General features: G+C 43.0%; 1 protein-coding gene across 4 annotated transcripts in view; it reads right to left on the bottom strand.

Moving 5' to 3' along the window:
- Window positions 1-27,623, bottom strand: part of MAF (MAF bZIP transcription factor) — a 186,831-nt gene that overhangs the window by 124,170 nt on the left and 35,038 nt on the right. Inside the window, exon 3 of one of the 4 annotated variants that reach the window (XM_051801790.1) lies at window positions 195-1,306. The exons of 1 other annotated variant lie outside the window; for it this stretch is intronic. The gene's annotated coding sequence lies outside the window, so the exon portion shown is untranslated. Of the gene's footprint in view, window positions 1-194; window positions 1,309-23,951; window positions 23,967-27,623 lie in introns of those variants that run through there. 2 more of the 4 variants (XM_051801792.1, XM_051801793.1) reach the window with 2 other exon arrangements.

Here is a 27,623-nt window from a genome sequence, read left to right as displayed (position 1 = left end):
TCATCCCAATGCGATAGATGGAAGTGTTATGTGAGGAATTGCTGAGGGACACTTGCTAGCTAAATAACAACACTGAAATACCAGAAGAATAAGTCAACCCCAGCAAAAGCACAAAGTCTTTGTGACTTAGCAGAAATAAGAACTTAGGAGGGGAACAAAATGATGTAAAATCTAAAGAAAGTGAGCAAATGCAATAAAATTTGGAGGTCATTTATTACTTATCAGCTAAGCAGCAGATTATAATGAAATAGTGAAGCGAGAAAGATAAGTCCTAATCATAGGAATGCTCAGATAATGCCTCGATAGCCAATGTTATCCTCCAACTCCACCACTTCCCATCCATGTCCTTTCACCTCCTCTCTCTATGTCCTTTCTTTGATTCTCCTTCCCCTTCTTTTTTTTTTTTTTTTTATAACTAAACATTGCAAGACCTACTCAAGAAACATATGGATAATACAACACATGTCAAATCTCAATACAAATCCTTATCTGGTGTAAAGTCAGTGTAACTCCATCTCTGGTCTCAACACATTTTATTTACAAGAAAATGCACAAGCAGGAGACAAATATCTATTGTTTGCACAGTTTCAAAAACATAAACCTTAACATAAGGGGTTGTTTGTGCTCCCCCTTAAACTGCTGAGAGTCGTGGAAGTCTCTCCAGAAGTGAGACTGACTTGGAATAGGTGTAGTAAAGCAGAGATTCACAGACACAGTTTCTTCATTTAAACTGACACAAAGTGAGAGGACAAAGAGGCTCCCAAAATTCTGTCCTTGCGGTTCAAATTTGAATACATGTTTTTAAAGCTGGCCAAGCAAATGAAATTAAACCTCGTGTAATTAAGTTCCAGTAATTTGAGCAGAAAGTAGTCCTGGGAAAGTTAGCAGGCTGAAAACGTTATGGCGAAGCAGATACATTGAATTTTTTTGTGCCATTCCTATCACATCAGAAGTCCACAAAGAGGACATTTAGGGTAAGTCAAGAGTTTCCAGTCTCTGGCATGCAGACCCCAGAGGTCCATGGACTAAACCACACAAGCAGTCAGCAGGATGGTGTGTTCCCACCTGAAGATCTCTTCAAGTTTTCTGTGCAGGACCGTGACACTGCTCCAAAGTCTCCATCCTCAGGGGTGCTGCTGCCTTCTTCTCGGATGCATGTGGCATTGCTCTCTGTTCCTTACACCCACCAGCAGTCCTGGCTTACCTCCTGCTGCTGCAGAAACTTTTGGCCTCCTCATGGTGCAGATTTATAAGCAGTGTAATCTCCTCTGCATCCAGGCATCACCACTCCGGGTCTTCTGGGAGACTAAGGTTGGAAATTGGAAAAGGGATCACAAAAAGTGATAAAAGTAGAAGAAAAAAGATCAGCAGCAAGGTGGAACAGCTAGAGAAGACCGTGCAGTTAATAAACAGAAAGGATAACGAACGAGGAGAAGCCTTGGTGGAAGAAAGAGGAGTAGAGGTCACAAGAGCTGCCAGTCACCAGCAAAAAGTGTGTCAATAAAGCAGCTGACCCTCTCTATAGCGTGAGCTCCACTCCAGGCTGGCATGGGAGCTCTGGGCAGTTTGACATCCTTCCTTTTCCAAAGCAGGGTTACATACACCCCGAAGGACTTTGTGGTGGTGTGGCTGCCCCTCAGATCAGGGCTGAGTGTCCCACCAAGCCCTGCCTGCTTTCAGAGAGAGGTCCCCACTGGCTCTCCTCTGGAAGAGGAGAATCTGTGTGCACTGAAGCTGTTCTGCAGCTGGACCAGTGCCCAACAAATGGAGGGGGAATACTGCAAGCCCACCCCAAACGGAGACACAAGTGCAGACAGAGCTGAAGCATAACCCAAGAGAAACAAGGCTACTGTGAGTTGCCTTAAGTTCACTCAATATACCTGGGGGAAAACTGTAGGGTATTTAGAACATAAAAATATTGAAAACCATCAGAATTTGTTATAACACACTGCTGTTTTACTAGGTCATATTGTACCTTCAACATTTCCACACACTTCAGCTAATATCACTTGGATCTGCACATAATGAACAGTGAAACACAGAGTTTGCCCAATGATGACTGAATTACTCAGGAGGAACTACAATTGATAAGACAAGGATTTATGGACCTATTGTTTTCTAGGTTCTTGTAAATAATCCTAATTGGTGTTAATCATCCACCCTCTGCTTAGTGTTATCACCAAGCAAAGTACACTTCCTAAAGAAGCTATTTAGGGGCATAATCCTTCTGAAAGGCAAGACAGCTATTGACTTCCACAGGACCTGGATTTGAGGTGCTCAACCAGAGGAAAGAGACTCTGGAACACGAGCAAAACACATCACAGTGTCTTTCCTTGTTCACCTTGAAAAGTTCCTTTTCAATAAACTCACAGTAAATTCAGTGTGTTACAGTAATCCCTTCCACATGGGCTTCATGCAAGGACTCTCCAGCCGTTCTACCAGCTCGGAAAGGCACCACAGAGGATGTAAATTTGCTGATGATATTTACTGCCAGATTGCAGCTCTTGCCTGTGCCCCCTTGTGATGGGCTGGCTGTGTCATGTCTGAGAAAGGATGCTTCGGAAGAGCAGACACCTGCACCAGGACTTGGTGTCTTTCTGTCTCTGATTTTATTGTTATCCCCTGAAAAAGTACTTTGATCTCTTGGTGCTTCACCGTTTGTCACACCGCGCGCTTGTCATGAGGGGACTGTGGAGCTCGAGACCTCCTTGCTTGCAGGCTTTAGGTGTAAGTTTTAGTGGGTTCAGTTTTAGCATACAGATGAGCTTGCTTTGACCTTAACAGGTCTGCACTTTAAATGACGCTTAAATAGCATTCTAGAGGGTACAGTCACACGCTGGTTGCTTACGGAAACTACAAGGAAACCAGACAGCTTTTCAATTTGTGTATCAAAGGGAAGGAGATTTACACATAAAAGGGTGAATTATTTTGATTTGTAGTTTTCGAGCCACTATACATTCTCTGACACAAATGCTCCCTTGTCTCTGGTTTCTGATAGTTCATATCAGGTTCGGTGGCCTAGATTTTCAAAAGTGGTAACTTCGGAGGACAATATTTCTCAGTGCCAACTCAAGGTGCCTTAAAGAGACCAGATATTGTTAAGATACTGCCTGTCTTTGGAAAATTTGGGCCATTTTAGCACCTCTCAAACTTGACACCCCAAAGTGACAGCACATAAAATCATCAGGGGTGGGTTTGCCAGAGGAATAAAGCCCTTTCCCCCACCACGCTATCCCCTCCACTGCATTGTTCACACAGTTCAGACCTCCATCGCTGCTTAAGGTTCCTGCAGAGTCAACATCACCAGTCCTTTTTGACATTCTCAACCACCAAACATCCTCCATAACCTATAAAAAGAGCTCACTTCCTCAGCTATTTCATCTTTTAAGTAGCTATCAGAGGAATGTCTCCTAAGGCCTGGGTCTGGATAGCCAAAATCTAGCTATATGGTATTTGAGGGAGAGGAGGGGAGAAACCCTATCCCATTATCTGCATTATCCTGTTACCCTTGGATGTCTTCCATGTACTTGGAAGAACAATGCCCCATTCTTGAGGCTTCACATTGCAGCCACTGCCTTTTTGGCAGAAGAAAGGTGGAAGTGGCTCCCTTCAAAGTCAATCAATGTGACATCTTTAATCAATCTAGAAGGTCACCACTGCACTTCCATCTGAAAGGGCTGGGTACAATTCTCGCTGAGTCCTAATTGTTTGTGGGGGACTCAGGTTGCAGTGGGTGTTAGAAAAAGTCTTTTCTGGTCCTGACCTCAGCACATCTTCTATTCCTAGGCTCTTTGTAGGAATTTACAATCAAATAAGAATTATACCCAGGACTAAGATACAATGATGCAGAATTATGTATAATGAAACACCAAAATACACAAAACTGACTCAGTTTTGTGTGAACACAATCCAGTTTTGCTGAAAGGTTCAGAAAGCTCAGGGAGCTTTTGTGTAAAGGCAGGTCACAGTTTGAGCAAGCTTACAATGATTTTGAGTTTCACATCACAATCATCTCTGAAATGTCATTGTTCATCTGGGATGTCTGTGAGTGGTCACAAAACAGAAATCTATTGCATTTCAAGGAACTGTGAATAGGAGGGAGGATGAGAGACAGGCATGGGTCAAAACCACTTAAACCTGAAGTCAGGACCCTTTACATAAACAAACCCATCAATACAAAAACACTGAATCTGTTAAGCCAGAAAATTATTCCCCCAAGTTGGAGTCATTTCATTACCACTCTGGCACAACTGGAGCGGGATCCAAAGCCCAGTAAAGTCAAGGGTAGAATTTCCATTGATTTCCAAGGAGTCTGGATCGGATCCTAGATCACATTGTCACACTGCAGCAAAACCCAGCCGTGTTGCAGTGTACCCACCTGCTCTCTAAGGTCTCAGCTCTTGCCGTTCAAATCCACTGCAGGTGCAATGTAGGTTATTCCAGCATTTACTTGGTGCATTTGCTAAATAAATACTGTTTTATCAAAATCAGCAATACTGGTTCTTGTTAGTAAATTAGGCCAACTAATGAACACTTTTTCTTAAGAGGATTTGTCTGCTTAAATCAAAACCAAATGTCAAAAATCCTTATTCTAGCAATCAGATCAGTGCCCTCCTGCACTGGCTGTGGACTAGGGCTGGCTAAAGACACACAGAAAAAGCGAATGAAGACCTTACAATATCTTTTAATGAGGTACTTAGGCTTCTTTTACAACAATTCAGCAAAATCTGGCTAGGTAAGGGATCAGCAGCTTTTGTGTACACAAGTAAGAACAGAAGAAAGAAAGCAAAAAGAAAGGCAGGCAAGAAGGGAGCAAAGAAAAAAGCAGGGAGGGAAGACCCCGTGTTTCATTTGCTAATACTTCATGTTGACAAGTCACAAAAACGCAAAAACCTTTTTAACCTCTTGCCTCCTTTTGACAAAATCATCCACCTACAAATTAAAACCACCTCCAGACATTGCTGAAATTATTTTCTTAGGCAGTACTCTAATGTAAAATGCTGTGCACACTAAGGAAATTATTTTAAAAATAAGACGTAGAGATTTATTTTTTTCTTTCTCTGCAAATCAAAACAGAAGTCTATATCTGAGAGGAATTTCTGGGAAGAACAAATAATCCACCGGAGCCGGTACTAGAGTAGGTGCCCTAAACAAACCTACAGAAGGAGCATAATGAGGCAATGATTTATTGCGTGCTATGCAACTCTCACTGCTGTGCAGTGCGTTGTAAGAACCAGCAAAAAGGAGAGGCAATAATCATACAGCCTCCTCCTCCTCCTCCTCCTCACGTGTTTCTGGATATTACCTGCTCTGGATATGAGTGTGACACCGAGACAGGGCTGCAGCCTCCCTGAGCTGCAGGACTGGCAAATGATCTTTGTGCTGCACCACTTTTCGTCTCGTACTTAAAGCACCATCTCCCACTACCTACAAGAAAATTAAAAATCTGTCTTTGGACATTCTGAAATGTTGCACAGTTATAAAATGTCATTTGTGTGGAATGTATTCTTGCTCTGTGTGTATAAAAAAAGGATTTTCAAGAATGTTTCCATCAGCAGGTGGAATCCTGGATCTTCCAGAATCAATGGTGGAACTTGCCTTGGCTGCAAAAGGGGCAGCATTTCATTTATGCACGAGGGACTAAATACAGAGAACAAATTCTGCCCTAAGAAGTATTTGTAAGAAAATCTTGGTCCTAAAGAATAGCAGTCAATCAAAGGAGGAGCAGAAACATGCAAAGTAACCAGCGTTGCACCAATCAATACAAATCAACATGAGCCTGACCCTATCTGGGTGGTATTTGCAACTAGCTGAGCTTTTTTTTTCCATTTAAAATTCATTTGGGTTCTTGTAATGACTGGTGGGTTTCTTGCACTGCTGCCCATATTCCTCCCAATTTCTCCCATTTAAGAATACAAAAAATTCTCCCCAACTAAGAATTAGTCTTCAAACGTGTTTGGTGAGATATTTGTAATAAATAAATATGGAAAAAATTACCTGCAGACTACTTGTGCTCAACTTCCCCCCTCCCCACCCCCGCCCCAAAAGGCTAAATCAGTGAAATAAATTAATTGCTATGAATTATTCAGCTCTACCTGTGGCAATGAAAAATAGCAAGAGCATTAGGATTCTTCTTTGTGTACTAAGCCTCTAATTTATAGAGAATGCATATTAATAAAACACAGGATATTCATCAATATTCAAGTCACTGGCTGCCTCACTATTTAATCTAAAATTACCAGCCAGCTCAAAACTCTTACTAGTTAATCATGCAATCTAAGCCATTCTGATATTGATGGTTAACATTAATTGCCCAACTGCCATTTATAAAAACCTCTCCTACATCTTCCCTTTGCCCAGAAGAGAACCCTTTGACATGTTTAACTTTCCAGGCAAGCTGGAGTGGGTCAGCTCATCCATTCTGTTCTTCAGCCCAAAATGTTGCTTTGCTTGTTTCCTGTGAAAGGGATGTTGCCTCCTGTTGTGGTCTTGCATTTTGAACATGATCAGTAAAAACTCTTCTTCATTATAAAAACCTCTGGAACATTTCTCTCCTTCTGCTGATGTTCTGCAGGTGGTGAGAAGAACCAGCTGGTTTTTATTCCTCACTCGCCAGCCATGTACTCCATGAAATGCCACCATCAGCCACCAACCTCCCCAAAACCTGACTTCACACTCCCAAGGGAATGGCTGGCAAAGAGCACTGATACCTTCAGACATTGCCAATTTATGCTGCATGACCTGCTCTGCACATATCAAGGTGCAACAGAAAACTTTGGGGAATATTTTCATACAATAAAACTTGGCCAAAATTTAGGCTCAAGCTCCCGAAGTTTCTCATACCAGTAAGAGGTGCTGATGAAGGGGATGGCAGTGACAGCTTCCTAAAGCAATGCACCTGACCTAGTCTTGATACTTTTCATCTATAATCTTTCTTCAGTCTTTTTATTAATTTAATCAGATTAAAGTTGAAAAAAAGACAGAAAAAACCCCCACAAACGAATGAAAACCTTTCAGTTATTTTAGTAAAACATTAGGATCTTGGAAGTTATCTGTAAATCAGCAAATCTGCAAAGAACTCACTGTCCTCACTGGGGCAGAAACTTCAAACTACAAACATATAGAGAGTCATGTAAATGCTACTGCATAATTTTAAAAAGAATTTTCACAAAAAACATTCTTAGCCACTTTCAAATTATTCTACCCTTGTGCCATTTAAGCTGAAATTTAAGTATCAAAGAAAAATTTTGCAAAAAATGGGGGAGTATTTTGAGTGAAGAATACCCTTTTCTCCGTGTACAGTAGCTCTGCAGACCGAGAGAAATTTTTTGAATTTTATAATTTCGCCCCTCTGAAATCCACGAACTACCAACAAATCAGTAATTGTATCTTCCCATTATCTGAGGGCTGCTAGAGAGTGATGACTGGCCAGACAGGGCACGTGGTGGTGTTCCTACTCCCCAACTGCTCCGGCACAAAATCACCCTCCTGGCCTTGAGGCTTATGTAAGGGACCCCATCCATCACAGCCATGTCAATAAGAACTTGAACCTGAGTGTTTGCAGAAAGCAAACACTCCTAGTGCAACAGCAGTCTATCCCAATTCATTTCAAAGTTCCAGTAAATATTTGGGAACGATGTTTTGTAGCGTTCGTGCGGGTCCCACCAGCGATTAAACACGCGCGGAGGCTCCCGGCGAATCCTGAGCTGCTGAGAGGCAACAACACGCTGACAACAAGGAGAAAACAATGACTGTAGAGTGAAACACAGCCTCAGAACAGGCAAAGACTAAATAAACTCTCAGCATACCCCGGTAATTCCTTGTGGCAGAAAAAGTGGCTCGGGCCTTGTCTGAACCGGGCTTTTACCTAAGTTGGAAAACCATGTTTAAATTAAATTTAAAAGACCATTCTTCTTAAAAGCACTTCTACAATGCTTTGGCTGGACAGTGTGTTTTTCTAACCAATGTTTACATAGTTTGACCCATTTTCACTTCTTTGCTTTAACTGAAACTATTAATTAAGCTATTTAAAAATTAAATTGAGTATATGCCTGCTTTGGACTGGATCTCAGGCTTCACTTAATTGTTGGTTCTTGTGCTGAGTTTGGCTGTGAGGGTGTGTGAATCTGTCTCCATTTGGAAATGAACTCAAAATTACAAATATATTTCATAGAGGCTATGAGATTGAGTAAAATGCTAAAGACATGCCCTGCTTTAATAGTTTTAATTGTTTGGAATATATCCCCACAATATTAAAAATTACAACTGCAACAAACATGGTGACATGAGTCTGGTGTAGCTCACTGTAGAAAACGGTGTGCAACTTTAGGTGGCTGAGCTGGTGTTAGAGGCATAAACCAAAGTTTGATTTTGTGAGCACAAAACCAGTCACACATTGCATTTCTTGTGATTTATATGCCGTAATCATGCTGGATTTTCAAGTGGAAAAGGTGCTTAGGAATTACTGAAAAAGGGTCATCTCTATTTTTCTATTTGCATCTATGTAATTCAGGGCTTTCTCTTGTAGGGGGGCCCAATGTGCATACTGAAGTCTGATTTCAATTTTCCCATTGAATGGTTTTTCTGTACAGAAATCTCATGAAGGCACACTGATCCTTTAAACTTCTGTGTTGATGCTGAAATTGTGCTGTGTGTCAGAATTACATCAAACAACTGCACTTATTTCCACCAGAAAATTTTGATTATTTCACTCTCATTTACATTACATTTTTTCCCCACTGTAATGCTGACTTGGAAATTCCCTTAGGTCTGGACACCTCCAAGTAGAATTTTTCAGTAGAAAGAAAGCTTTCATTATATTTCATAATTTTTTTCCCCTTGATTTGAATGTTATAATTGGATTGGAGAGATATTTGTTGCGAACTTCATGTTTTGCCAGGCTCCACGAGCAGCATCTTTTAATTTCTCTCTTTTCAGTGAACCTTTTGACTTGATAAAAGTGGCTCTAAGGTATTTTTACAAAAGAGGCCAACAGAGCCAGCTCATTTTAAACCCCTCTCTTTAAAGTATCTCATTTCCTTATTATTTCCTAATAGAGGCACTATCCTGCAATGTCATAAAGAATGCCGCAGTTGACTTCAGTGGGATCAGGATCACTCCCTACTGTAATTAGTTCTATATTTCAAAATATTAGAGGTCATTTTATTCTTTTTTTTTTTTTTTTTTTTATCTGAGAAAAGAAAACATTTGGAAAAAAAAAGGCTTTCAAGTGTGACTGTGAGTAGAATACTAAAAATAAGTTGCAGGCATTCCAGTTGCTACAATTTATGTTTCTAATGAAATTTTCCCCTTCTCATTTACTGCAAATTTTTAATGTAAGCTTTTACAGCCATTGACTCAGTATCTTTAATCTTCCACCAATATTAGATAGAAATGGAACTAACTAGGGAACATCTATCTGGTTATAAAGCACAGTGTCTATAAAGTTGTTCAGTTCATCCAAAACTGCCTTCTTTTTTTTTTTCCCAGAGGGTTGGATAGGATAAAATTATATTTTGAAATACTGTTAATACTATTCAGAGATTAATACACTTGTAATTAATAGTAAGTTTAAAATATTATGACGCCTCTGGAGAAATCAAAGGATCCAGTGCCAATCACCCTGACTACCAGCACCGGGCAAGATCCCACAGTGCCAGGTTCTGATGCTTTTAATTGAGTTCAGTAGCAAAACCTACTCCCTGAGACCAGTAGGCAAAATTCAGCCCCAGCCCAAACCAGGGAGGGAGCACATAATTTCCAGCTACTCATTTAGACGAGATCTGTCGGGGTTTGCATGAGCAAAGGCCTGGGAGCCAGTCTCACAGGGAGAACACAGCCGAGCACCCACACCCCGGGTCACAGCCTCTCCGTCCTTCCCTTTGCCACGGGCTCGCCGCAGGCTCCGCCGGCACCGCAGTCGCTGTTTTGCAAAGAGGGCTGTGCTGGTTCACCAGGAGCTGTTGGGCTCCATCCCCTGCCCCAGGCTCCTCTCCCCAGCCCCAAAACCACCCCGGAGCAGACACCCTTTGTCCACACGGTCTATTTATAAAACTCCACTTCCAAAAACATGTTTCGGCTGGCGTAGGTCAACTCCACAGCACCAATTATGGCAGCCAAGCTGCACGGCAGGAAGGTGCAGCACCCCAAAGAAATGGTCCAGGGCCAGTAACAACTTGACCTCGAGCAGCTCTAGCAGAGCAGCACGTCTGACCGTGCCTTTTGAGCAGGGGAAAAACGTGCTTTTCCCTCATGACGATCGTGTCAATGCTAAAAATATAAAGCACTTCAACCCTGCGAAGAACTCAACTGTACCCCATGGACAGCCCCTTTAAAATCCATGGATCTATAAGTAAGAATGAAATCCCGCACCCGCTGAAGTGAATGGAAAAACTGCCCTGCCCTGCAGGGTGCCAGGAGTTGCTTCCCAGGGCAGGAAAGTTAAGGACATGTGCAAGACTCTGGCAGGACAAGAGACCTATTTTTGGACGCTGCCTATTCTAAGTATTTCTCCCAATCCTGTTAACACCATCCCAGAACACATGGGAATCATTCATGCATTTACTAATCATGAAATGAGAAATGAAGATTGCCCAAACTCCCTGATGAAGAACAGGAGCAAAATGGGGTCTGTCTGTTTGGGGGCTGCTCCCACACACAGAGCCTGGCTGAGACATGGGTACACCACCCAGCCCGGAGCAGCAGGGCATGGGGATGCAGACCCTGAGACACCTCCTCTGCCTGTTCCATGCCCATTTATTTACCCTTCCCACATGCTCTGCACAGCCAGTAACAGATGAGCCCCCAGCAAACACTCGCCTGAGTCTCTGCAGCTGCCGTGCACGGACAGGCATTCCCACATCCTCGTGGGAAAGCAGTGTGCATCCCTGCAGCCCATTGCTGCTGAGACCTGACTTCTGTGCTTCCCACCCCGCTCACTTCTCATCATGCACAATTTCATGGCTGGGATGCAGAAGGTCCTGCCAGGAAAAGATTGATTAGTTCACACACTCACAGGGGTTTATCCAGCAGCATATGCCAGCCTCCGGACAAAAAGCTCTCTGCTGTTTCCTACAATGGATTAAAGTGTTCCCTCTGCACTGGCCAGTGTGGTCTAGAGCAGTGGGGAGGTGAGCAGCCTGCGTGCCCATGGACATGACTTGGCACACACAAAGCACCCCAGACATGCACAGCCATCCTCTTCACCTGATCTGGGCACAGGGGCAATTTAGGAGCTATGTGCACGTGTATCTTTTCTCCTCCATCTCATCTCTATCTGGCACAGGGAAGGAGTGTGATCTCCTGACAGTGTGAGAAAAAGTCTCTATTTATTCTGTCTGGAAGGGCGTTGTGTGCACTGAAAGTGTCTCAGCTCACGTGTGTACTCAGAGGAGACATCACTTGGGGTGCTGACAGACGAGCCCTGGTGTGCCCCCCAACCACAGGGGGGTTACCCACAGAGCACAGCCAGCAGAAGGAGGCATGTCTTCAAATCCACTGTGCCCATGTCCAGCACCCTAATACTGCCCCTGAGCAGCTGGTGCCAAATTTTGGCGGGCTGGAAGTGTGGGCACAAGCTCCCTTCTGCTGACTCGGCTGAGCCCGTGGCCCCTCAGGGCCGGCAGCAGCGGGGGCACTTCTGTCAGCACTCTGAGGAAACAAGTTAATTGACATATGCTAACACACTGTTAAACATAACACAGTCGTGTTTAAAAATATACTAGCTAGCTGGATCAAATGCATTTTTAAACATACATGCTTTTTCTTTTTTTTTTCTTTTTTTTTTTCCCCAAAAAGGAAGAGGTTTTGGTTAACATGTGCTAGTAAAAACGTTTTTGAACATGGCTGAGATGCAGGAGATGTGAGAGTATCCTTTGGCCGAGTGTAGTCTGCAGGGAAAGTTGACTTAAAAAACAGGTTTTCCCTGATAATGTTAATTTGTTTACATCGTCCAGTTCACAGGATTTCAACAGGAACATGCAGCAAAATGTTTATGCACAGCATAATACCCATGTAATCCATCCGCAGCGTTTGCAAATTCGGCCCTGAGGCACCACCGCAATAAACACCATCATCGTGTAATACGATAATAACAACTCCCCAAAAGCATTACAACTCTTCCTGTCAATACAGGTATCTCTTTAATGACATGTTAAAACTGAAAGCAGAATTAAAACCAAGATGTAGTTTTGTGTCTTCAGCTATTGCTATAACATACATCCAGGCAGAGGACTACTCCCTTCCACTGAAAGGAGGACAGTTTCTGACTCTGTCCACTTTGGTTTTCTTTCTATAAATTTCTACTGCTGGAAAACATGCAAACCTCTCCTCTTTGCATGCTCTTCAGTTGCTGGCTGGTCCTCCAGCACTCTTCAGCCCAAGGATTCTACTAAGTAAAAGCTGCAATAGCTTTTAACTTGTAGTTTGAAACCAGGATCCTCAGCCATACGATCGTTTCCGGTGAAGCTCTTCACACCATCACAGGCCAGCAAGTGTGATTTTGGCTGGTGGATGAAATAGCAAGTGCAAGAGAACACTAAAAAGACAAAAAGCTTTCTTTCCATGCAAATGTACTGTGGGACAGCAAATGGAAAATGGAATAGCAAAATCTAGGTCAGTGAAAAGCTTATGGTATGAAGAGACAATAAGCAGAATTGCCTCTAAATATAACAAATACTTACTCAGGTTTTTACCGAAAGCACTGAGGGTTCTTTAAACAATATTGCTGGGGCCTGATTTTTAAATCTGAATAATCAAATACCATGGTGCAAAATGAAGTCAAGATTCAAAAATTAAACCATACATCAAGCTCCTGGCAATGAATGTACACGAGGGTACCCTGTGATCATCCATCATCTGTGCCCGAGTCAGTGCAACTGCAGAGCTGCACAAGAGGGTTTCAGTCAGGCCTTGGGGATGAGGTACAGAGCTGAGACCCATCTCTGGGCTGGAATCACAAGGATTAAAGAGAATTTGCACCAGTACTGCTGAGGTTTCTATTAGAGTAAGTGACAGTGTTTTAGGGTTTACATTGCATTCTCTGTGCAGGGTTTAAAGCACGGGAGAAATTAGGACAAAGATAACTATGGAGATGAAAAGAACCTGAGGGGCACTTAAAAGCAAACCTGTCACTACAGAGATGCCTGGGCCAGGGGTACCCCAGCTCCAAGCACTGCCAGATGCAATGGCAACCTCTGAGCTCAGAAATGTCTGTCCTGGGGCTTGACTCCAGGCTGATGGGCACATCATCACAGAGCTGGGGCCAAGATGACCCTGGTCATCTGAGCTGGTTGGACTCAATGATCTTAGAGGACTTTTCCAACCTAAATGATTCAGTTATTCTGTGTGCTGCAACCCAATGCCATGCCCTCGTACACCCATGAGATGAGGAAGGCAAAAGAAGGCTGAGGCTGGAGCTTAGAGCAGGTCAAACATGTTCTCTCAGCAATAACTGTTATCAGAAAGAGAAAGGAGGAAAAAGAAAAGAAAGAGCCCAGGCTGAACACTTATTCCAGGTTCCTGCCCTTTCCACACTGTGCATAAGAGGAGATCAGAGGGCTGCCCCAACCACCTCTGCCCTGGGGCAAATGCTCCTGGTGAGAGGATCTGGTGAAAATCTGTGAGGTCCTCCGGCCCTGCTATTCCCCAGAGGAGATGATATTATCAGATTTTTAAAAAGAGCAAGCAAGAGAAAAGCCTGCTAGCTTATGAACTTCCTTAATCTGAAGCTCCACAAATTCTTTCCATCGTTTTGGTACAGCACCTTATGTGCAGGGTGGAAGGGGAAGCCATTGAGTGTTGAATTACAGAGGGGAAAAACATCTCAAATTCCTTACTATTTATACTCACAACTTTCCCAAATCATTATACGCAAATCCCCTAGCCTCAGCTGAACTGCTCATGGGTTACAGGGCCAAGAAAGAGGTGGAGCCTTTATAGCTGACACTAAGCCTTTGAGAGACTTGAAGTTCCTAAAAAATGAAAGCAATGAAAATCACCGTGCCAGGCAGAGAAGATTCAACCTCTACAGCGTCCCACAAGAACAGAATTAACATACAAGACAGTAGGAGGTTGCTTTCATAACAGGGAGCATAGGTTGCTTATCTGTGAGAAGTTTTCTGGGACTACCTTCATTGTTAAGCTGAGGCTGACACTGGGTGCAGAGAGACAAAAATTTGACAAAAGCATTGAGCGATTGGGGGTATTTGAGAAAAAAATCTATTCTGGTAGTCCAGACACTAGGCTGGGACTTGTTAAGTTGTGAACTTGTTAAATTCCTGCTCCACCAACGGCTTCCTGCATAACAAGAAACCAGAGCCTATTTCTGCTGGTACAAATTCTCCTTGACTTTCAGAGACACGGCGGCCTTCGTGTGTCAGCTCCTCACACCTAAAGCTGTTTGATGACTGCTTCCCCTCCTGCACATGAGCTCCACCGAGCACCCTTGGGATTCATCAACACCTCTGGACAGAGAGGGGCTCTAAGCTCAGGGGACAGGTCTGGGTGCAAACCCTGAGAGATGCATCTTTGCACGGTGCTTCTGCACCTCCTCACACAAGCCTGCATTTGGGATGGCTTAAAACCTTACATAACTCTTTTTTTAAGTCCTTTTACCTCTGTTACAAGTAGTGATGTGGATGGTTTTCAAATTTTGGTTTCCTTGTGATTATTTATGGTGTTTCCTTGTTTTGCCTATGTTTCATTCATTGTTTTTAGCCAAAACAGCAAGTTAAATTAGGAACACCCATTTTTACTTCTGTTTCTGGACTTTTTTCACTTCATGGCTTTCAAGTTTTAGCAAATTGCTCTTATTTTTGGATTTTCAACACTGAACAGGGCAATAGAGACATTAAAGTAAGAAATATGCTAATTGGACTATATAATAAATGTAAAAGTTATGAGAACTCTCTAATCACATGAGATTCAGAGGCTCCCATCTCTACCCTAATTAAAAATCTCAGTCCTATATGATTCAGCATGAGGCTCACCAATACTGCTCACAAGTACTACGTGCAAGAATGAAGCACCCCATGGGCTCCTCCAGAGAGACAAATGGCATCTTACATGAGCAAATTTAAGGTTTTTTAAGCAGCAGTCAGGAAACTCCACCAGAAGAAACAATTGTGTGGACCTCAGGACTGTATCTGGGTCCCAAGGAGGACACACAAGATCCTTGAGAGGATTGAATGGAAACACCCCATGGGGTGATCCAGAGGGGTGGTTTCTGTCCTCATATCTTTCTGGAGGAATTGCTGGATGGTGACGCCCAAACTCTTCACGGACTATCCACTACACCAAAAAGTCTCCAAACTAAAGGAGCATTGATGGCCAGAGAGATGGCTGCTCTCCCACTTTCTCCCTGCAGGATGAATGGATCCAAGCTCACAGCTTCACTGCCATGCACAAGGTGCTGGTGGAGCCAGTGGGGTTCAATGAAATGTGCAGCCACTCTACTCTGGTATGTTTATCCACACCCAAATGCTTTTTAAATACGGACTGTTGAGTTACCCAAAAAGCACCTTAGCCAACACACTCTCAGATTTCCAACCAACAGCCCTTAAAAATAGAGTTTCACCCCAGTTAAACCAGTAAATATAACATTACTAGAGGTTTGGAGCCTTTTGTGCTGCGCTTCGACCTACAGCAGTATTTCCCTGCTAGAAAAAAGCAGGCTGGAGTTGGTGACATAACACCAAATATACAGATGGGACCACACTATAATTAGCAAGGGAATGTCATTCCTGCCATCTTTGCTTCATTTGTAACTGTGCCTGTAAGCTCTGGGGAATGGTGTGCATTTCACACAGTCTGCACAAGAACGAGGATTGCCAACTGTCCCAGTTCTGGTGGGATACCCTTGGTCCTCTGACCCGAGGCTTGTGGAGGTGCCAACAGTGCTGCAGGAGAGCGACGCCCCTCGTGACACCCCTGCCAGGACCCCTGGCCCCAGGGCAGAGGGGAGGGATTTCTCTGCATGGCAACAACACCACAGCTCCCTCTAAAACACCACGTGCTCCCACCCAGAGGGCCACTGCCCATTACTTCTTGACAGGCTCCTTCACAGAGACCCAGAACCATCCTTTTGCCCATCACCAAGCCAAATGCACAATCTGGACCTGACAACAGAGGCTGGTAACTCTGTTCCCCTCCACGCTCAGCCTGCTCCCAGGAGGGAGAGGATTTATCCAGTGCAAATATGGGGGTTTTCACTGGAGCTGTGCTTTTCAGCATCTAACCACTATTTTTAAACCTCTCTATGGCTTCAGATAGAACCCCAAATCAATGTTTAAGGTTTTACTGCTTATTTTAAACATTCTCAATAACGTAAGTCTAGTTGTGTTTTAAACACTTTCTCATCCTTTGCAGGTACTTAGATGAAAAACTGACTGTTGGTTCTGCTCTGTCTATGGAGTCAAGTGGATTTTTTGGGGTTTTCACCAGGCTGCACAAACTGGTGAAACCAGCCAAGGGAGCAAACAAACCCATAATGTAATATATTCCTTGTCCTACGCACACAATTCAAACCAACTTCCTCGAGGAGGCGAATTCATCCTACTGAGTCCAAAGGGACCTTGCCTCTGAAAGTCTCAAAGCACATTAGGAACATTAAGTTGTACAGATTTTTAACCTTAGGGATTTTAAACAGAACAGACCCCTGTGATCATCTCATCAGTGCCTTCTTCATGACACATAAATAATTTCCCTGTGTATTTCTTGCACAAACCCTGAATTATGAGATAAAATAGAGCATATTTTTCCGGTAAAGACTTCAGACTTGATGAAAAACTTCAAACGATGCTGAAAGCACCACATAAGATTCTCTGATTTTTCATTTTATTTTGCCACTGAAAATCCACCACCTCCAGCCCCATATTAGCTATTGAGATGAGTAAACTGAGGCATGGAGGAGTGAGGATTTCCCCAAGCTTGCAGTGCATCTTCCCACTGCTATTTTCAGCTCAGCTAGGCTCAGGGTGCAGCTGAAAGGGCTGCTTGGTGTACACGGCCTGTTCCTGCTATCACCTTCCCACCTCCCCCAGCCCACGTCCCTGTTCCCCTGAGCAGCCCCACGAGAAGGGGAGACCCCCCCACTGCTCCCAGCACCCACCTGCACCCCCAGGGCTCTGCTCCCCAGCACCAACGAGCTCAGAGCCCCTGACACCTGACTGGGCTGCAGCAGTTCACTGCTGTGAGCCTGAGCCAGTGTCCAGGAGCCTGGAGACCTGGGCTCTGCTCGCAGCTTCGCCACTGAATTTTTGCAGATCTGCAGGGAAATCACTTATTTCCCCGGGATTTCCCCATAAATTTGACAGAGTGCCTTGAAATTCCCCAAGGAAAGGCACTGTTCAAGTACAAAGCTTAATTATGATTGTTATAATATAGTCATGCCACTAATTCCCACTAAGAACTGCAAATCGCTCCCATTCCACTCCTCCATCCCCCATGCTTGTCAGTGCTGGTGGACAATTAATTCCCCAGAAAGAATATATTAAACACATGTGAAATATTTTCTATTCGCAGGACAGCTCTGAGCAGATTGCAGTTCCTCTCAAACATATTTGTGATTTGAATGCGTCAAGTGATGTATTTCCATACTTTTTTTTTTTTAACAGTTTGACAGAATTTATTCAAAATTCAAATTGTGATTGGCCAAATAAATCTTGCAATATCCTTCCTATGCCTGTGATCAACCAAATTCTTCTGCCATGTACAAATTTAAAATCCATTCTCTATTAAGCTTGCATAGTTGTCTTTAGAAAACATATTGAATGAGCTACTGTTTGGTTTTTTTCCCAGTTAAATTTAGTCTTTTTGAAATCCACAGGAAGCAATCTCAGGAGGAGTGTAGAAGGCTGAGGTGAGTTCATTGAAAACCTCAAATGAATTAAAATACATTGAAAATACCTTGCATTTTTTGCCCTGCAATAAACACCAGGGCTGTCACAAGAAATGCATCAGCCTCTCTCAGCCAAGCTGAGCCGCAACAACTGTGACTTTCCATAAGCCAAGGGGTTAATGAAACCCCTGCCCTAAGGGTTAAAGGATAAATTCAGCTCTATGGCCACTGCTCAGGGAACATTTGAAGGTCAGTTCAATATCCCACCTACAAAAATCAACCCCTCTGCTGTCAGCCCTGCAACCAGAACAAGGAGCTCCGAGATCTATTTGTGTTATATTAGGCCTGAAAAAAACTACGAGTTGTGATGAAATTAAAGACATCCAAATTTTTAGCCATTCTCTGCTGATAAAGGCTCTATTATTACCATTTACAAAGGGGAAACACAGCCAATTATAAGCTACTTCTGGCACATGCCAGGCCTCAAGTAGAAGATAAGCCAACACAGCAGAGCTTGCAGCTGGAAGCCCAGAAACCTGAAAATGAGCTGACTCATGGAAATATCCTCATATAAAATATTGGATGGTTATTTTTCTCTGCCTCCTTTCTGTGTGTCTTAGGAATGATATATGAATTGCCTTATTTACTTTGTCCCATAAAACTTACATTTTTTTATTAATGCGCTGCCAGCTCCAAGAGCAGTTGGTGTGGGAGTGGATGGAGGTAGGGAGGCAGGGGGGGAGAACTGATCTTTTGGGGGCACAGCAGGGGAAAAGTCCCCTGCAACACTGCAGGTCCAAAAGCACAGCAGCCAACTTTCAGCTGAGCTTTGTCCTGCTCCCAGAAAGCAATCCAGCTCCTCACTCTGCCCTGATTTCACCAAAACCAGGAGGCTGCCTGCACTGACAGTACACTGGGGAGAATTAGTGCAAAATGAGGCTCCCAGAATTAATGCTTCTACCAGGAAACAATTTGTGAGCAGAAGTGATTTCCTCTGGTTTTGCCCTGTGCTGCCCATCCCAAAGCTCAGCCCCAGCAGCAAACTCGATGCCCAGCTCCTTTGGTCCCCCTGAACTTACCCGCGTGGCACAGACACCAACAGGGAGCTTTTTCTTGCACTTGCCTCAATTTTCATGAGGAATTGTAAAGTTGGAGATGTCTTTCCCCTTTCAAGCCCACTTGCAAGGCATTCACACGTTGTTGGGAGAGGACTGGGTCTGGGTGGGTGGGTGGTGGGATGCTATATGCCTCATTTCCTTAGGAAATGAGGTTAAAAAACCCTGCTCTCCCCCTGTTATACTGCACTATTGAATTAAGGATGGTGGATGCTCATTATGAATATAATTAAAAGTAACAGCCTCATCTAACAATCTATTTTTATCCGTTCCTCACCTAGACAAGCAGCAGAAGGAATTAAAATCTGAAGGGAAGAGCCACAGTCAGTGGAGTTTTGCTCTCCACTGGATGGAACTATGTTGAAAAAAGATTTTAGTAAGACAACCTTCCTTAAAAACTGCTTTCCCCAAAGAGACATGTTTTGGATGCCTTTTTTTTTTTTCCTGGGAAACCCATGTCTAACAACTAGAAGGGCACAGACTGGGAGGATATTTCCATTTTATGAGGGAAGAAGGCATGAGCTTTGCAGTGTTTCTTGCACCAGCTGCCGGCCTCCGTGGCAGCAAGGGTAGGTAATTAAAAAGGACATCGTGTAACAGATAAATGCAGGATAGTAAGTAGTCATTACTTGATATATAGTATATCATCTATTATTAGAGGCTAATAATTCTCTAACCTATTCATGTTAGTCTTTTGTCCGAGGAGCTATCTGCTTGGCACGCTCTAAATTTCTCAACATAAAATTTACTCGATGTTACAACTCATATCTAATCCCGAATTTCTGTGCATTTCACTGCAGTATATCATGTAGCGAGGTAAAAGCTCAGCACTAAATCCTTTGCAAAAGGGAGAACGAGCCAACAAAACTCCACGTTTTCACTTTCTTGCCAGAAAAAAAATGGTATAGTGAATATTTTTCTTAGCTGGAATTTTAACTTTTATTTCCACCTTCAGAATGTTGCAGTTCTAGAGATGCTCAGCTGTACTTCACACAGCATTCAATAATGCACTTTTTGCCTACTATCTTTATTCTTGTGGGAATAACCTGCATTTTAAATACATTTATACATACATTTAAATACTTTTTTTTAAAATGCACTCTAAAGGCAACCAAAGGAAGTGCTATTGTGTTTAAACACAAGGAGCAAAATCCTCAAGTCATGTAAATCATCATTTCACAATCTGCTCTGCAGTATCCTATTTTGGAAAGTGTATCACAGCAAACCAAGCTGAATTTATAAAGGATTCTTTACACATTCAAAACATTCATGTAACTCAAGAGCGTCAATCTCCATCAGACGTCCTAGATCACTCCAAGAAATAAAAGTAGAATTTTTTTTATTAGGAATTTCATTTCTTTTCCTCTAACTACTGATGCTTCCTTTTTTTTAATTTAATTTAATTCAATTTAATTTAATTTTATTTTATTTTATTTTATTTTACTTTAGTTTCTTATAGTTTCTTTTACTTTACTTTATTTTACTTTACTTTCCTTTATTTTACTTTATTTTACTTTATTTTACTTTTATTTTATTTCCAAAGCCAAGTCTAAAAACTAAACCTGTGCTATAAAAAAAGCCAAGCCATCCAAAGTACCCAATTACAGCGTCTCCAGAAGGTTTAGGAGCCAGAACAGCACTGATAAAAAAAGCCACATGGGACGAAGCAATAACGCCGCGTCCTCCCGCAGGATCTCTGCTGATGAGCAGTTCTGCAAGGACTCCACTGATAAGGGTTCACAGCTAGAAACTGTAGTAGCTGCACCAAAAATGAAACCAGATCTCTGCTCCTGTCTTCTGCAAATTGTTTTCCAGCAAGGCACTCTTCTGGGAGGCGGGAAACACTTGCCGCAGGTTATGGAAACCCCACACTCTCAGTTGACCCGGCTGTGCCGCCAGCCAAGAGCGGCTCGGAGATGCAGCAGGAGGACAAAGTCTGCAAACCGCCGGGAGAGGCTGGAGCAGACCTTGGGAAAGGAGCAAAGGGACCCTCCCAGCAGCTTCACATACAAATCATCCCAAAGAGCTGTGGATTTACAGCCGGACCCAACTCCAGATTGAAAGGAGAGTTGAGCAGTGGAGTTAGGAACTGAAACAGAAAAACAGGGGAAATCCTCTCCTAGGCATTACGAAGCATTTGGTACTCAAAACATGTGATATATTTTTTATGTTGTTTGTCTTGACTACGTAGCCTTCATATAAAAGCAATATTTTGTCCACCAAAGGCTACTAAAGCCTAAGTTCATTTTTGCAGTACCATGCTGTCTGTTTTTGTCCATCAGCAACTTTGCATCTGTGCTCATTTGAATCCCACTCCCCATAGTTTTCCCTGGAATTGGCACCAGCCGCCCTCTCCTATAGAGGCATTCTGTACACTGAGCTATAGCTGCTATACTCCACCCCAGAGATTGCTGCAGTTCGGTTCTGCAAGGTTTGCTTTCAGGTTTCCTATAAGATGAGGTCCTTTCCGTGTTTTAGAGAAGGAATAAACACCCTTTGTTATGACTTAGAGCAGAAATACAAAGGTTCCCATAACAAGAGGTCCTGAGGCTCTGGCTCTTGGAAAGATGCAGGTTGAGCACAGGAGAGTGACCAGCCTGACCAGACCAGTACTAGTGTGGTTACAAAAGGCTGATTTCTGAAAAGGAAAAGTTTGTGCTGATATTACAGCAATAGCAAAGGAGGAAAAAGCCCTCTCAAGTGTCTTAAAAACACTTGACCCATTTCAATGTAAACCGACAACCCCTCTCTTTTTCCCTGAGCTCAGCAGCCTCCACCCCACGTCATTTGTGGTCTCCGAGAACCTCTAGAAACTTTCTCCCTGTCATTATTTAGGAGATGGGAAATATTTTCCTACGGCTCAAATCTCTCTTAAACCAACCGAATTTAAAAAAAAAAAAAAAAAAAATTAAAAAAAAAAATTACTTCTAACAGATGCACAAGTGCACCTTGGGATGAATGTGTTACGGAGTCCAAGCTATTGCCACCTGCCTCCCAATTACATTTGCTGCATTGTCCCTTGTGGTGTGCACCTGTGACATGTTGGCACGGAGCGGGGACGACTGGAGTGTGCAGGCGTGGGCCGAGCCGCACGGTATTTTGCTTTGCAAAAGCCTCCCAGCAATTAGTGCTGTGCTTTCTTAAAGCATAAGGGACATTCTGCAGCAGCTGACTTTTTTCCCCTCCTTTCGATACGGTGAATTAACACGGGGAACTCGCGATCTTGTAAAAAGTGGCAAAGCCGTGAAACCGTAATTTAAAAAACTCTTCACCTTAGGATACCAAACGTCCAGCTGGCCGGGGACCAATCTAACAAGGGAAAAGGTCATTTATGGGCTCCCTGCTACCTCTCCTCACATATACACCTAGGCAGCCAATTAACTACCTCTAGAAATAATTCCCATCAAATTTCAATATGATTTTTACAGCTGAAATAATAGAGGAGTCCACAAAGCTGTGACTGTTTGCAGCAAGAATGATGTACAAAGGAAGACTTCCAAGGTTTTAGGCTCATTATATTCGTGCCAGTATAACATACTGGGGTTTTTTTTTTCTTCTTTCCCCTGGTAGTGTTACAGCTCTTTAAGTGGCTGAACAGCATCTGCACCAAGAGGACCACATGATGAGAAGCAGAAGCAAGGAGACATGGTATTATGCATATTGTAAGGGTACGCTGAGCAATGCACTTGCAGTGACGTATATACTGACAGGATTAATTTGACACTGGCAAGTGAAAACTTATTTTGTCATTAAACTATCATAATTATACCATACCCAGAGCCACCGGATGCCCTAGCTGAGAACCCTACATATGCTGTCTTTGCAGCAAGAGGCTGATACGGAATTTTAACATCCATCTATTTTTGATGGGATCGGTACAGGAGAACAGATTGGGACACTGATGGTTCCTAAGTGCCCCACGACTACCTACGGGTAGTCAAGGTGACAGCGGCACTGGAAAATGGCTGAGGGGCATTTGCAGTCTGTTAATGGGGGTCCTGCTTCCCACAGTCTAAAAAGGCACAAAGACTTAAACAGACTCTAAATCCTTTCGTATTGCAGCCTGGCTAAACGTTGCTTCTGATTCATATGTTTTTAGCAAAGAGGATATTTCCTCATAAAACAAGGACAGAAGCTACATACACAAAAGAACCCCCTATCTTTAGAAGACAGATAAACCATGAAGGTCCTTTGCATGTGACTAATATTCAGAAAAATCAGTCTTTTGTCTCTGCCCCTGTCATTTATTTGGATGATTAGATATGCCTAAGAATGGAAAACCAGAAAGATTCCAGGACAGAAGAGCTGCAGCACGGTTAAGTATGTAGTATTACAATACTTATTGTTGCTGAGATAGGAAAAAACAATGGAGTATCCAAAAAAAAAAATCTTAATGTTTGCAGGATTTAAGTACAGCAGTTTTAGGTTACCTTAAGGTGACAATTTACAAACAGAATCAAAATTGTGTAATAAGTTAAGCAAAAAAATCAGTTTCATTCTCAGTTCATGAACTCCTCTGCCAATGACAAAACATGCTATTAGTGGCCTCAGTATGATTGTGAAAATATCCCTCAGTTACAACTGAACGTGCTGGGTGTTGGGGTTTTTTCCTTCATTGTTGTGTGTTGTTGAGCTAAAAATGACAAAGCCCTGGATTTCATCGTTCTCGCAATCTATTCTTTTCCCCTGACTTCCTGTTTTCATGAAATTTTAATCAGGCATTTAAAATAAATAGCTATGCAGAGTCTCTATGCCTCTTTGAATGCTTGGGATGGATGTTTTGGGTAAAGTGATAGTCCAGAGACCTTGAGAGCATTTAATCCCATTCTAACTTGGCAAGACAACAGAAAATTAAACCACTGATCTCTTCATTTCCAGCAACTCTTGAGAGATTTTGGGGGAGAGATGAAGGCAAGCCCAGTGTGTGGGACAGGACTATAAAATAACAGGTCCATCTCTGTTCCCCTTGCTGTGAATACTGACAGCAATCAGATGAATTTAGAAAGGTCAGCTCTCTAAAAAAGAAGAAAAGATCACTTCTTTAAAAAAAAAAAAGACAAAGACAACAAGAAAAACAAACCAAAAGAGAGAGGGGTGATGCTGCCTTTGTGCCTTTTAAAGTTCCTTGTGCACCCCACACCCAGGGTGGGCAGGAGCCTGTGTGGTGTTCACCCTGGCCCGGCCTCACCCCATGGTGGTTGTACAGCACCCATGACACAACACAGTTTGGGGGACCAATATGGAAAAAACCAAGAACCAGATTAGAGCAGAAAACCTGAGAAGCAGGGAGGAGGACAGCACCAGCCAGCAGGAATCTCACTGCCTCTTAAGAGTTTGTAGTTGACAGGACAAAAACTCCAGATTTTGGAAATCATAGGAAAGCTACTTGAGTTTCAGAGTCAGTGGTTCAGTTATTAATGAAGGTGACATGATTTGATATGAGAGTCAATGACCTCAGATCACAGCTAAGCCTGATCCTTGAGCCCTACTCTAATTCAAACTTCTGTGGGATTTTTATTATCAGACATATTAAGAGATAAGTGCTCCATGGTACAGACAATAAAACAACAATGTACAAGTCGGCCAAAAAATTATTACTGAGTTAAACCTCTCATCAGGGACTAGTCATATTCTCCTGGTCATGGTTTCCTGGAGAACTGTGTTTAAATTGGAGAGATTTAAACACAGTCACTTCTACAGTTGCCTGTGTGTTTTGGAAACATTTCACTTCTGCTGGCATGGGGGTCAAGGTTTTCACTTGAACCAGGAGGAAGATCGAAGTGTTTACTCTGTAGTTGTACACACTGCCCAGTTCTAATGAGGAAGAAAGAGCTCACGATCAGCTGCCACCTCCGGAAAAAAGAAGTGAGAGCAGCTAAATCATGGAGCAAACTTACAAGAGCAGCTTATAAAAATGAGGGAGATGCAGCCGCTTTTGAGATGTGAATGAAAGTAAGAGGATTACGGAGTCCTCTTGAGGGGAGACACACTTGGCAGGGCTCACGAGATGGCACAAATAATATCTTCTGTTGAGAACAATACGAAAGAATAGCGACGAGAAGTTCCGGGATTTCACACCTAATGAGCACTTTCCAATTTTGGGGGTCCCTTTTCCTTGAGTTCTGCTTGATTCTTGTTTCACCCCTACCTGCTCCACTCACGGCCCCATCAGCAGCAGTTTTTTTCCACCTCTTGCCGTGCAAACCTTTTGAACCTGCTGGTGGGTGCAGGGTGCATCGTTTGCTCTGCGCACCACCGCGAACCAGCGCGGAAACCTCCGCGATGGCCAGCTCGCCTTGGCACGGCCCCCGACTTTCACGTAGCAAAAAATAGCAAGATGGAAATGAAATATGAAATATTTTCATAGCAAAAAAAAAAAATTATTCCAAGCAAAGCAAAAAAAAAAAACCAGAGCGACTCTTGGCTCCTTGTCCTTTAACATACATATTCAATGTGCAGGAAGCTGGGAAGAGCTATTCATGGGGTTTGGCTTGTTTTTGTTGGTTTAGGTTTGGGGGGAGGGGGAGCATTTTCAATGCACACTGCATCCTCCACAAATTTTAATAAGTGCTTTAAACCACAGTGAATCCTTTCCCTTTTTTTTTTTTTTTTTTTTAAACGTTTTATTTCTGTAAGGACATTTCACTTTAAAAGGAAGAAAGGGCTGCACCATAAGGGCTGTGCAGTGCAAAGCTTTTTCTAGTCATTTCCAACAATATATTTTGGAACTGTTCCCAGCAAACAGGCCAGATTAGCTGCCTTTGGTTCACATTTTACATTGTTCGTGAGATAGGGGAGCTCTGAAAAGCAGACTCTGTCCATACTGTTTGGTTGCAATAAAGCTAATTCTATTCAGTCCTATAGCAGTATGATAGTACTTGTGTAGGATTTCCCTTCGCTTGCATATTTATAGGGTCTTGTAGAGCTCTGCTGTAGCTCAGTGCCAGCATGAAGAAATCAAGCTGTCAGTAGTTTCTATTTTTGTCCCTACCTATAGTTTCAGTAATGACAAGTGAGTGAGGCAACATATGCATTTCCCATCTACAGGAAAAAATTACTGTCTTCCTTCAGTGTCTTACATCTGTGCTACAACCTATTTTCCTAGGGCTTCAGATTATGTTAGCTGATAGTTAACATGTATAAGCACTGGTCAGGTGCAGTTGATTCCAGGCACTGCATTAGTTGAACCACAGGAGGAAAACTTCCAACGATTCAAAGTTCTTGGTGCTTTTCCCTTCTGCCCTTAAAACTAGGAGGAAAAAAAACCTCCCTGGGAAATAGCTGTTCTTGTATGGCATCCCAGCTCCTATCATGCTTTGATCAGCACACACGTTCAAGCAAATGAGGATTCTCCTCCTAAGATTAAGGGAGCTGCTGATTATATTTAATGTCCTCTTCTTGACCCCAGATGGTTAACTCGTTGTTGCAGCTTCTGGGGGAGTTGTTTCAATGGGAGCAGATAATATCAGAGCCGAGCTATGGTCAGCAGTGCAATGCCATACTGCTTTGTCAGAGCAAAGGGAAGGGATCTGGGGACCAGGCTTCGATCCTAACAGAGAGACAATGTCTCCCAAAAGCTGCTTAATTATTGAGGCAATGCCTGCATCATTCACAACCTTCTCTCTTCATCTCGTAAATACTAATTCTGCATTTACTAACTCTTCAACCCCACCAGGGAATGGTCACCCCATGAATGTCACCAAAACCAGGCCAAAATTTGGGAAATGCTGCTCATGAGCCCCAGCATCTGGAAGACCGACTGAAGGAGTGCCAGGGGTGGCAGACACCCACCCTTGCTCACAACTGCTTTGGCTTGACAGCATCAAGGTATTTACAGCCTCCAACACGACTGCATCAGATCTTCAATGACAGCTAATAAAACGGAACTACACCCCACTGCTTTGAAAAGCTGCAGCTCAAAACTCCTTCAGAGATTATACTTATTTAAATAAGAGGAAGACACTGGGCTTTAACAAAAGCTCATAAGGAAAATAGCTTGACAAGTTTGATAACAAGTAACACACTCTTTTTCTTATTCTTTCCTCTCCTTCCCAGCTCCATCCTCTCCTTGCCTTCCCCACAGCCTAGAAAAGCAGATATTTATCCTGCACTTAGTGCTTGAAGGGGGATGTGCTCACCACAAAGTTCTACCTTTATCCTTGCTGTTCCTCCACCTGAAGTGACATTTTTTTGTAGCCTTCTGGGGCTCCAACACAGCACAAGGAACGGGCAGAATTAAGATAGGAGGGGAGGGAGACAGGGGACAAAGTAAGAACTGTTGGGCTAGGTTGTAAATAAAAAGCAGACAAAATATGTTAAAAAATACAAGGCAATGCTATAAATCCCTCTCTCAGGTGTGAGCAAGCTACTGTGTTACAGAGCTGGAGGGGCTGTGAGACTTCCCGTTACTTTATAGTCCATGACGATCACCCTCTTACAGTGCCACAGTATAACAAGCAAATGTCCCGACTCCCAGGAAGCCGCTCGTAAAAAGAGGCACTACAGCCTCTGACAGTCTTTCGAATAAGAGAAGCAAAAAGAATTCTTTTCCGTTTCTCCCCCCATGCACTTGTACTTATTTTGCTAATTTTATTTTAATTGTGTGCTGGAGCACAGGGTGTTGTAAGCTGGGGAGGAGAGGGAGGGGAGGAGAAGGAGGGAGCCTGAAGCCA

Source organism: Manacus candei, unplaced genomic scaffold, assembly GCF_025592945.1.
Source record: "Manacus candei isolate 608988 ecotype Guabito, Panama unplaced genomic scaffold, ASM2559294v1 h1tg000053l, whole genome shotgun sequence".
Lineage (NCBI taxonomy): Eukaryota > Metazoa > Chordata > Aves > Passeriformes > Pipridae > Manacus > Manacus candei.
This window is presented reverse-complemented; position numbering and strand designations above follow the sequence as displayed.